Here is a 12,359-nt window from a genome sequence, read left to right as displayed (position 1 = left end):
GACCTGCCCTGCTGTATGATATCTGAGTGACTAACCCTGCCAATTGGAGAAGGAGGTGAAAAGTATTGTGCCCAAAGATGAGCAAACAACAAATAACACACAGCCCGCTTGCTCAGACATAGACAAATATAACAAAAAAGCAGGATGAAACAAACAAATCTACAATCAATAAATGAAGAAAATACCTACTGAATGCCCCGAATACAGCAGACAATACAAAACATTTACAAAAACAGGACAGGATGGTTCCAGTAGGCATCCAAAATAAAACACCAGATGAGTTTCCAGTAGAAAACAAGGCACTAGAACTACATGATAGGGAATTCAAATCTCTACTCTTCAGAGCTATCCAAGAGTTGAAACAAAAAGCAGACAAAAATGAGAAAAAAAAGACAAATTCATGGAAAAGACAGACAACTCCATGGAAAAAACAGACAAAAAAATGAAGTAGTCAGGAAAATAATTCAGGAATAAAATGCCAAAATAAATTTACAACTAGAAATTATACAAAAACAATAATTAGAAATCCAAAAGATAAACAACAAGATTTCAGAAATGGGCAGTGCCATAGAAGGGCTGAGGAGCAGGTTTCAAATGGTGGAAGACAGGGTCAGAGGAATTGAAGACAAACACTTGGATATAACTCTGTCTCAGGAAAAATCAGAAAAAAGAATGAAGAAAAATGAAGAAACCCTGAGAATTATGTGGGATACAATCAAAAGCAAAAATTTGCAAGTGATTGGAGTTCCAGAACAGGGGGAGAAAACAGAAAACACAGAGAGGATCACTGAAGATTTGTTGATAGAAAACTTCTCCAATATCATGAAAGATGAAAAGCTGGCCATCCAAGAAGCTCAACGAACCCCATATAGGATAGACCCCAAAAGAAAATCACCAAGGCATATTATAATCACATTCACCAAAACCAACAACAAAGAATTCTCAGAGCAGCTCGAGAAAAACAAAAAGTCACATACAGAGGAGAAACAATAAGACTAAGCTCAGATTCGGCAGAAACCATGCAGGTAAGAAGGCAATGGGATGGCATATATAAAATCTTGAAAGAAAAAATTTCCAGCCAAGAATAATATATCCTGCAAAACTTTCATTCAAATATGATGATGAAATTAGGTCACTTCCAGATAAACAAAAATTAAGGAACTATGTAAAAACCAAAGCAAACTTACGAGAATTATTAAAGAGAGTCCTTCAATCTAAGAACAAACAACATCAGCTCACAGGCTGAATCTAGGACGTAGGAATGTACTAGCCAGATACTAATATAGGAAATGAACTCTCAAGGACTACCCAAAACCAAAAGATACACAGCAGGGAATCAGAGCAATTAATCTGTAAATGACAACAACAGAAAAATAAAAGAGAGAATAAACAGTATAGGTATACAACCTTCTAATGGAGAGGAAGGCAAGGCAATACCACGTAATAATAGACTGCTTCAAACATAGAAAGATAAGGGTAAATTTCATGGTAACCACAAGAAAGTTAACAAACATACTCATAGAAATAAAGAGGAAAAACATAAAGTCTCAGTAAAAACAAAACCTACAAAAACAAAAGAAATGAAGAAAAAAAAAACAAAAAACCACAAACAAAAAAGAATTCAGCACAGGAGAGGAAGAGGAACAAAGAAAAAGTCAGCACCAAACAAAAAAGCACTGCAAAATGACAGCAATAAACTCATGCCTATCAATAATTACACTGAACGTAAATGGCCTAAATGCACCTATAAAGAGACAGAGAGTGACAGAATGGATAAAAAAACAGGATCCATCAATATGCTGTCTAAAAGAGACACACCTTAGAAACAGAGATGTGAATTTGTTAAAAATCAAAGGTTAGAAAAATATATATCAAACAAAAAACTACCAAAAAAGAGCAGGAGTCGTAATACTAATCTCAGATAAAATAGAGTTTAAAACAGAGTTTAAAACAAAATCCACCATAAAAGAAAAAGAAGGACACCATATAATAATTAAGGGGACCATCTGTCATGAAGACATAAGCATAGTAAACATCTATGCACCCAATGACAGGGCTCCCAAATACATAACACAAACTCTAACAGCACTGAAAAGAGAAATTGACAATTCCACAGTAATAGTAGGAGACTGCAACACACCACCCTCAGTAAAGGACAGAACATCTAAAAAGAAACTCAACAAAGATACAGAAGACCTAAAGGGCACAATCAGCCAACTTGACCTCATAGACATATACAGAACACTCCACCATACAGCTAAAAAGTACACATTCTTTTCCACTGCACGTGGAAAGTTCTCCAGAATAGACCACGTCTTAGGCCACAGAGCAATCCTCAACAATATCCAAAATGTTTAGATAATACAAAGTATCTTCTCTGACCACAATGCCATCAAGGTAGAAATTAACAACAGAAAGATCAAGGGAAAAAAATCAATTACATAGAAGCAAAATAACACCCTGCTTAGAAACCACTGGGCAATAGAAGAAATCAGAGATGGAATCAAAAAATTTCTAGACTCAAACAACAATGAAAACACATCATACCAAAATCTTAGGGACACAGCAAAGGCAGTCCTCAGAGGACAATTTATAGCAATAGATACACACATCAAAAAAGAAGAAAGGGACAAAATCAAAACATTAAATACATAACTCAAACAAATAGAGAATAGCAAAAAAGCCCACAGCCACTACAAAAAAGGAAATAATAAAGATTAGAACAGAAATAAATGAAATAGAGAATAGAAAAACAATAGAAAGAATCAACAAAACCAAAACTTGGTTCTTTAAAAGAATCAACAAAATCGATAAACCACTGGCCAGAATGACAAAAGAAAAACAGGAAAGGACACACATAACTCAAATAAGAAATGAAATGGGAGACATTACAACAGACCCAACTGAAATAAAAAGGATCGTAACAGAGTATTATGAAAAACTATACTCCAACAAATTTGAAAATGTAGAAGAAATGGATAAATTTCTAGAAACGCACTACCTACCCATACTATCACAAAGTGATGTTGCGAATCTATACAGACACATAACAAGACAAGAGACTGAAAAGGTAATAATAAAAAAAAAAACTCCCATGGAAAAAAAAAACTTGGCCCAGATGGCTTCACTGGAGAATTATACCAAACATTCAGAGAAGGACTTGTATTCAATCTATTTCAGAACATAAAAAAGGAAGTGACATTTCTGAATTCATTTTAGGAAGCCAGCATAACACTGATACCAAAACCAGGCAAAGACATCACAAAAAAAAAAAAAAAATTACAGACCAGTATCTCTCATCAATATAGAGGCAAAAATCCTCAACAAAATTCTAGCCAATAGAATTCAGCATCATATAAAAAAAAATAATACAACACGACCAAGTAGGATTCATACCAGGTACATAAGGATGGTTCAACCTTAGAAAATCAGTCAACGAAATCCACCACATAAATAAAATGAAAGAAAAGAATCACATGATCATCTAAATTGATGCAGAAAAGGCATTTGACAAAGTCCAACACGTATTCCTGATAAAAACTCTCAATAAAATAGGTATAGAAGGGAAATATCCCAACATAATAAAGGCATCTATGCAAAAACAACAGCCAACATCATTTTTAATGGAGAGAGGCTGAAAACATTCCCCTTGAGAACAAGAACAAGACAAGGATGCCCTTTATCAATACTCCTATTTAACATTGTGCTGGAAGTCCTAGCTAGAGCAATAAGGTAAGAAAAAAAAATAAAGGGCATCCAAATTGGTAATGAAGAAGTCAAACTGTCCCTGTTTGCAGATGATATGATACTATACATAGAAAACCCTGAAGACTCCTCAAGAAAACCACTGAAACTAATAGAAAGATTCAGCAGAGTAGCAGGATACAAGATAAACATACAAAAATCAGTTGGATTGCTATACACCAATAAAGAAGACGAGGAAAATGATATCAGGAAAACAATACCATTTATAATAGCTCATAAAAAATAAAATACTTAGGAATAAATCTAACCAGGGATGTAAAAGACCTATACAAATAAAACTACAAAACACTACTACAAGAAACCCAAACAGATCTACATAAATGGAAAAACATACCATGCTCACGGATAGGTAGACTCAACACTGTGAAAATGGCAATTCTATCCAAAGCAATTTACAAATACAATGCAATCCTGATCCAAATACCAACAACATTCTTCAAAGAGATGGAAAAACTAATCATTAACTTCATATGGAAAGGGAAGAAGCTTTTAATAAGTAAAGCACTATTGAAGAAGAAGAATAAAGTAGGATGACTCACACTACCTGACCTCAGAACATACTATACATATACAGTAGTCAAAACAGCCTGGTACTGGTAAAAGGACAGATACACTGACCAATGAAAACAGAATTGAGAACTCAGATGTAAATCCATCCACCTACAGTCACCTGATCTTCGACAAGGGTTCAAGGTCCATCAAATGGGGAAAAGACAGTCTTTTTCACAAACGGTACTGGCAAAACTGGATGTCCACCTGCAAAAAATTGAAACAGGACCCATATCTCACACCCTATACAAAAACTAATTCAAAATGGATCAAAGACCTAAATATAAAGCCAAAAACTATAAAGTTCTTAGAAGAAAAAATAGGATCAACACTAAAGGCCCTAATACACGACGTTAACAGGATACAAACCATAACCAACATCACACAAAATCCAGAACATAAACTAGATAACTGTGATCTTCTAAAAATCAAACACATATGCTCTTCACCAAAAGAGTAAAAAGAGATCCCACAGACTGGGAAAAAATTTTTGGACACATTACAAGTCAGACGGACTAATCTGTATAATCTACAAGAAAGTCCAACACCTCTATAACAAAAAGACAAATTATCCATTTAAAATTGGTCAAAGGAAATGAGTAGACACTTCAGCAAAGAAGACATTCAAGCAGCCAATAGACACATGAGGAAATGCTCGTGATCACTAGCCATTAGAGAAATGCAAATTAAAACCTCAGTGAGATACCATCTCACCCCAGCATTACTGGCACGAATCAAAAACACTGTAAATAACAAATGTTGGAGGGGTTGCAGGGAAATTGGAACTCTTATGTACTGCTGGTGGGAATGCAAAATGATAAAACAAACATTATGCTGAGTGAAATAAGTCAATCACAAAAGGACAAATATTGTATGAGACCTCTATTGTAAAAACCCGTGAAAAAGTTTACACACAAAAAGTAACAATCTTTGTTGGTTAGGAGGGATGGGAGGGAAATACTAAATAGGCAATAGATAAGTGGTATCTTGGATGAAGGGTGAGACAGTACACAATACTGGGGAAACCAGCACAACTTGTACAAGGAAAGGTCATGGAAGCTCCATAGACACATCCAAACTCCCTGAGAGACTGAATTGGTGGGTGGAGGGCTGTGGGGACCATGGTCTCGGGGAACATCTAGTTCAGTTGGCATAATACAGTTTATAAAGACAATGGTCTTCATTTTATCTTGGTGAGTAGGGTCTGGGGTCTTAAAAGCCTGTGAGCAGCCATCTAAGATACTCCACTGGTCTCACCCCTTTGGGAACAAGGGAGAATGAAGAGAAAAGGATACAAGGAAAAGATTAGTCCAAAGGACTAATGGACCACAGCTACCAAAGCCTCCGCTGGACTGAGTCTAGTACAGCTAGATGATGCTGGCTACCACCACTGACTGCTCTGACCGGGATCACAACAGAGGGTCCTGGACAGAGCTGGAGAAGGATGTAGAACAAAATTCTAACACACACACACACACAAAAAGACCAGATTTACTGGCCTGACAGAGACTGGAGAAACCCCAAGAGTATGGTCCCCAGACACCGTTTTAGCTCAGTGGTGAGGTCACTTCTGAGGTTCAATGTTCAGCGGGGGATTGGACAGCCCCATAAAACAAACTGGGACTAATGAGGCACAGCAGTCCAGGGACAAGGACTAGAAGGCAGGAGGGTACAGGAATGCTGGTGATAGGGAACCCGAGGTTAAGAAAGGACAGTGTTGACATGTTGTGGGGTTGTTAACCATTGTCATAGGGCAATATGTGTACTCACTGTTTAATGAGAAACTATTCTGTTCTGTAAACCTTCATCTAAAAAAAAAGAAAAAAGACACCACTCCATTGTCTTCTAAATTGCATAATTTCTAATTAGAACTTGACTGTAATTTTTATCTTTGTTCCTCTGTATGTAGTCTTTCTTTTCCTTCTGTCCTTCCTTCCTTCCTTCTTTCTTCCTATCTATCTGTCTGTCTTTCTCTCTCTCTTTCCTTCTTTCTTTTTCTTGGTTGCTTTCCAGAATTTTCTATTTATCACCAGTTTTTAAGAGATTAACTATGATGTGTCTAAGTATGTTTTGGGGAATTTATCCTGCTTGAGGTTCTTAGGGCTTTATGCCTCTGTAGCTTATTGGTTCTTACTAATTTTGGAAAATTCTTGGCCATTATCTCTTCATATACTTATTCTGTCTCATTCTTTCTCTCTTCTCCTTCTGACATTCCAATTACATGCATGTTAGAGCATTTGATATTGTCCCATAATTGTTTAGTGCTTTGTTCTTTTCTGTTTTATTTCCCACCTCCTCACCCCCACCCCCACACAATAGTGTTTTTATCTTTGAGTTTCAGTTTGGAGAATTTCAATTGACCTGTCTTCATGTTTACTCACTATTTCTTCAGCTGTTCGTGGTCCACTCATGAACTCATTGAAAGAATTTGTCATCTCCAATATTGTTCTTTTTATTTTTAGTGTTTCTTTTTCACTTTTCTGTTAGTTTTTTCCTCCCTACTGAAATTTCTCATATGGTCATACTTGTTCACTTTTACCACAAGCTCCTTTAAAATATTAATTATAGGTATTTTAAATTATTTGTTGGATAGTCCCAACATCTGCATCATCTCTAAAACTGGATATGTTGATTATTTTCTCTTTTGGTGATAGGTTGCTTTTTTTTCCTTTTAGTCTGTCTCATAAGTTTTGGTTTTTTTTTTTTTTTGAGTATTCAGTATCACATGTAGAAAGTAGAGACCAAGATAAATAGCATTTATGCCTGAAAATTGGCATGCTTCTTTTATTGTCTTGCTTTTAGTGTGTGGGATTGAGTCATTCTAATCAGGAGTTTTGCTTTGTTACCAAGTCCATGAGATAACATTTCTCAAAAACTTCTGTGGTAAAAATATTACTCATTATCATGTGAACAATCAGTTTTTACCAACTGTAAAAAAAAGGAGTTTATTTTTTACATGAGTTAGCAGTAGCATTTGGCACTTTCCTTTCTTCAGGAACCGCAAAACATTCACAAAGTGCCACTTTTCCTAACATAAGAACACTTTCTCCTCAAGCTAGTTTCCATTTCACTGTCATCTTCCATGAGATATATCCCATGAAACGGGATGATGGGAACTTAATTCTGTTCAGGCACATAACTGCTGCAGTCCACGGAAAATAACAGCAACAGATCTGGGATTCCTCTAAAAGGTATATTATAGATTAAATGATCCAGTTTATGCTGGACATCTGCAGCATATAATTGTAATTAATCAAGAATGGGAGAGTACAAAAATACTAAGTATGAGGATAAGCTTGCTCTGTCTTTTTTTTTTTTGTTTACACCAAAAGGGAAAATACATCTGAATTATGAGTAAATAGTGTAAAAGTTTTATATGAACAAAAACTTTGAAGCTTCAGAGTTTTTATATAAATAACCCCCACAGAAAATCGATTCTTGGTAAAACTTTTATCGATAGGTCCAAAATGGAAGGAGTAAAGAGGGAAAAAAATTAACATGATGGAGAGAAGAAATAGAAAGAAGAGAGACACTGAGGAATTTCAGGCTAGCCATGATATTTTGAGTGAAAGTTAAATGATCAAATATAATTTGAGCAGTCTGTGTTTACTAGGCCCTAGAAAAACTGTAGCTGTGCAAAGGAATCCAGGAAAAACACTCCAATATAGTTTCCAAGATTATATGTATTTTATGATAAGCATAGGTGGGCCCCATAAATGTGTAATTGTACAAGTGGGATACTATACATTCTGAACAGAAAAGAATTTAATTCAATAAATAATTGTGAGGCATCTACTATACCACCTCTACTGTTCTTGATATGGGAATACAGGAATGAATAAAATGAGATCTCTACCCCTGATAAACTAAGAATCTGGGCATTATGTTAAAACTCCCCCACTAAAAAAAAAATTGTAATAAACTACAGAAAAATAATACAAATTAATTATCATGAGGACATAGAGAAGTAAATGCTTAATTCTTTGGCATGGAGGAAGCAGAAATAGGGGGAATAATAAACAGCCTCTCAGAGGAAGTTGCCTCCAGTTAGGCCTGGGGAAGAGGTGGGGCTCTTAAGTCCTTCCTAGTCCCTAGACACTCTTACTCTAAGTGCCTAATGCCTAATCACTTTTTAAATGTGCCATATCTGACATGAAAGCATAATTTATAAATTATGCATACCAAAAAAAATATTGCTATAAAATTCGACCCATGGCAACATCATGTGCTCCATAGGGTTTTCTTGGCTGTAATCTTTCTTTTTTTTTTAACACTTTTTTTTTTTTTATTGTACTTTAGATGAAGGTTTACAGAATGAATAGTTTCTCATTAAACAGTCAGTACATATATTGTTTTATGACATTGGTTAACAACCCCACGACATGTCAACACTCTCCCTTCTCTGCCTTGGGTTCCCTATTACCAGCTTTCCTGTCCCCTCCTGCCTTCTAGTCCTTGTCCCTGGACTGTTGTGCCCCATTAGTCTCGTTTTGTTTTTTGGGCCTGTCTAATCTTTGGTGAACATCTAGAGTGACTTCATTACTGAGCTAAAAAGGTGTGTAGGGCCATGCTCTCAGGGTTTCTTCAGTCTCTGTTAGATCAGTAAGTCTCGTCTTTATTTATAAGTTAGAATTTTGTTCTACATTTTCCTCCGGCTCTGTCAGGGACACTCTGTTGTGATCCCTGTCAAAGTAGTCAGTGGTGGTAGCCAGGCAGCATCTAGTTGTGCTGGACTCAGTGTAATGGAGGCCGTGGTATTTGTGGTCAGGATGGGCTATTTGGAGCAAGATCACAGACAGTGATAGAAAGTAAGGTGGCATATAAGAGTATCACAGTTACTCAGATTATCTCCTGTGGTGACTGATACGATACAGGTGAAGACTGAGGTAATATCTGTGGCACCTGAATGGTATGGGGGTAAGTTTTTTATTTTTATTTTTTATTGTTGTAGTTTAAATGAAATTTACGTTTAAAGTTAGTCTCCCATACACAATTTTATACATGCATTGTTATGTGACCCTAATTGCTCACCACATTCTGGGACAGCACTCTCCTCCTTTCCACTCCTGATTCCCCATATCCATTCAACCAGCTCCTAACTCTCTCTGCCTTCCCATCTCACCTCCGGACAGAAGCTGCTTCTTTGGTCTCTTGCATCTACTTGAGCTAAGAGGCACACTCCTCACGAGTATCACTTTATGTCCCACAGTCCAGTCCAGTCCTGTCTGAAGAGTTGGCCTCAGAAATTGTTTTAGTTCTGGGCTGATAGAGAATCCAGGGGCCATACTTTCCGGTGTTCCTCCAGTCTCAGTCAGACCCTTAAGTCTGGTCTTCTTACTAGAATTTGAGTTCTGCACCCCATCTTTCTGTTGCTCTATCAGGGACTTTCTGTTGTGTTCCCTGTCAGGGCAGTCATTGGCGGTAGCCCGGCACCATCTGGTTCTTCTGGTTTCAGGCTGATGAAATCTCTGGTTTATGTGGCCCATTCTGTCTCTTGGGCTAATACTTTCCTTGTGTCTTTGGTGTTCTTCATTCTCCTTTACTCCAGGTGGTTGGGACCAATTGATGCATCTTAGATGGCCACTTGCAAGCTTTTAAGACCCCAGACGCCACTCACCAAAGTAGCATGCAGAACATTTTCTAAATAAGCTTTGTTATGCCAACTGACCTAGATGTCCCCTGAAAGCATGGTCCCCAGATCTCTACCCCTGCTACTCTGTCTCTCAAGGTATTTGATTATATTCAGGAAACTTCTTAGCTTTGGTTTAGTCCAGTTGTGCTGAATTCCCCTGTAGTGTGTGCTGTCCTTCCCTTTGCCTAAGATGATTCTTATCTACTATCTAGTTAGTGAATAACTCTCACCCTCCCTCCCCAACCACGTAACCATCAAAGAATGTTTTCTTCTGTGTTTAAACCTTTTCTTGAGTTCTTATAATAGTGGTTTTATACAGTATTTGTCCTTCTGTGACTGACTAAATTCACTCAGCATAATTAGTTCTAGCTTCCACCATGTTATACAGTGTTTCACAGCTTCATTGTTCTTCATCTTTGCGTAATATTCCATTATGTGGATATACCATAATTTGTTTATCCATTCATCTGTTGATGGGTACGTAGGTTGTTTCCATCTTTTTGCTATTGTGAACAGTGCTGCGATGAACATGGATGTGCATATATCTATTCGTGCGATGGCTCTTATTTCTCTAGGATATATTCCAAGGAGCCGGATAGCTGGATAGTATGGTACTTCTATTTCTAGCTTTTTAAGGAAGCGCCAGATTGATTTCCAAAGTGGTTGTACCATTTTACATTCCTACCAACAGTGTATAAGTGTTCCAGTCTCTCCACAACCTAGCCAGCATTTATTGTTTTGTGTTTTTTGGATTAATGTTAGCCTTGTTGGGGTGAGATGGTATCTCATTGTAGTTTTGATTTGCATTTCTCTAATGGCTAATGATCGTGAGCATTTCTTCATGTGTCTGTTAGCCACCTGAATATCTTCTTTGGTGATGTGCCTGTTCATATCCTTTGCTCATTTTTTAATTGGGTTGTTTGTGTTTTTGTTTTTGAGGTTTTGCAGTATTTTGTAGATTTTAGAGATTAGATGCTGATCGGATTTGTCGTAGCCAAAATTTTTTTCCCAGTCTGTAGGTTGTCTTTTTAGTCTTTTGGTGAAGTCTTTTGATGAGCACAAGTGTTTGATTTTTAGGAGCTCCCATTTATCTAGTCTCTCTTCTGGTTCTTGTGCATTGTTACTTATGGTTCATATTGTGTTTATGCCATGTATTAGGGCCACTAGCATTTTCCCTATATTTTCTTCCATTATCTTTATTGTTTTTGATTTTATATTTAAGTCTTTGATCCAGTTTCAGTTAGTTTTTGTGCATGGTGTGAGGTATGGGTCTTGTTTCAGTGTTTTGCAGGTGGATATCCAGTTATGCCAGCACCATTTGTTAAAAAGACTGTCTTTTCCCCAATTAAAAGACTTTCGGCCTTTGTCAAATATCAGCTGCTCATAAGTGAATTAGCTTGTATCTGGATTCTCAACTCTGTTCCATTGGTATATGTATCTGTTGTTGTACCAACACCAGGCTGTTTTGACTACTGTGACAGTATAATAGGTTCTAAAATCAGGTAGTGTGAGGCCTCCCACTTTGTTCTTCTTCTTGAGTAATGCTTTATATATTTGGGGCCTCTTCCTTTTCCATATGAAGTTGATGATTTGTTTCTCCATCTCGTTAAAAAATGCCGGTGGAATTTGGATCAAGATTACATTGTACCTGTATATTGCTTTGGGTAGAATTGACATTTTCACTATGTTAAGTCTAAATATCCATGACCATGGTATGTTTTTCCACTTGTGCAGGTCTCTTTTAGTTTCTTGCAGTAGTGCCTTGTAGTTTTCTCTGTTTAGACCTTTTATGTCTCTGGTTAGATTTATTCCTAAATATTTTATCTTCATGGGGGCTATTGTAAATAATATTGATTTGGTAATTTCCTCTTCGAGGTTCTCTTTGTTGGTGTAAAGGAATCCAGCTGATTTTTGTATCCTGTATCTTGTATCCTGAAACTTTGCTTGAGTCTTGTGTTAGTTCCAGGAGTCTTCTTGTGAGTTCTTTGGGGATTTCTGTGTATAAGATCATATCATCTGTAAACAGAGATACTTTGACTTCTTCCCTACCAATTTGGATGCCCTTTATTTCTTTTTCTAGCCTAATTGCTCTGACTAGGACCTCCAGCCCAATGTTGAATAAGAGTGGTGATAGAGGGCATCCATATCTGGTTCCCGTTCTAAAGGGGCACGCTTTCAAACTCTCTCCATTTAGGATGATGTTGGCTGTTAGCTTTGTATAAAAGTCCTTAATTATATTGAGAAATTTCCCTTCTATTCCTACTTTGTTGAGAGTTTTTATCAAGAATGGGTGTTGGACTTTGTCAAATGCCTTTCCTGCATCGATTGATAAGATCATGTGGTTCTTGTCTTTTGTTTTATTTATGTGATGGATTACATTGATTGTTTTTCTAATGTTGAACCATCCCTGCAT

The sequence above is a fragment of the Trichechus manatus genome, unplaced genomic scaffold, assembly GCF_000243295.1.
Source record: "Trichechus manatus latirostris isolate Lorelei unplaced genomic scaffold, TriManLat1.0 scaffold00075, whole genome shotgun sequence".
Lineage (NCBI taxonomy): Eukaryota > Metazoa > Chordata > Mammalia > Sirenia > Trichechidae > Trichechus > Trichechus manatus.
The sequence above is the reverse complement of the archived record's forward strand: the minus strand, read 5'-3'. Positions refer to the sequence as shown.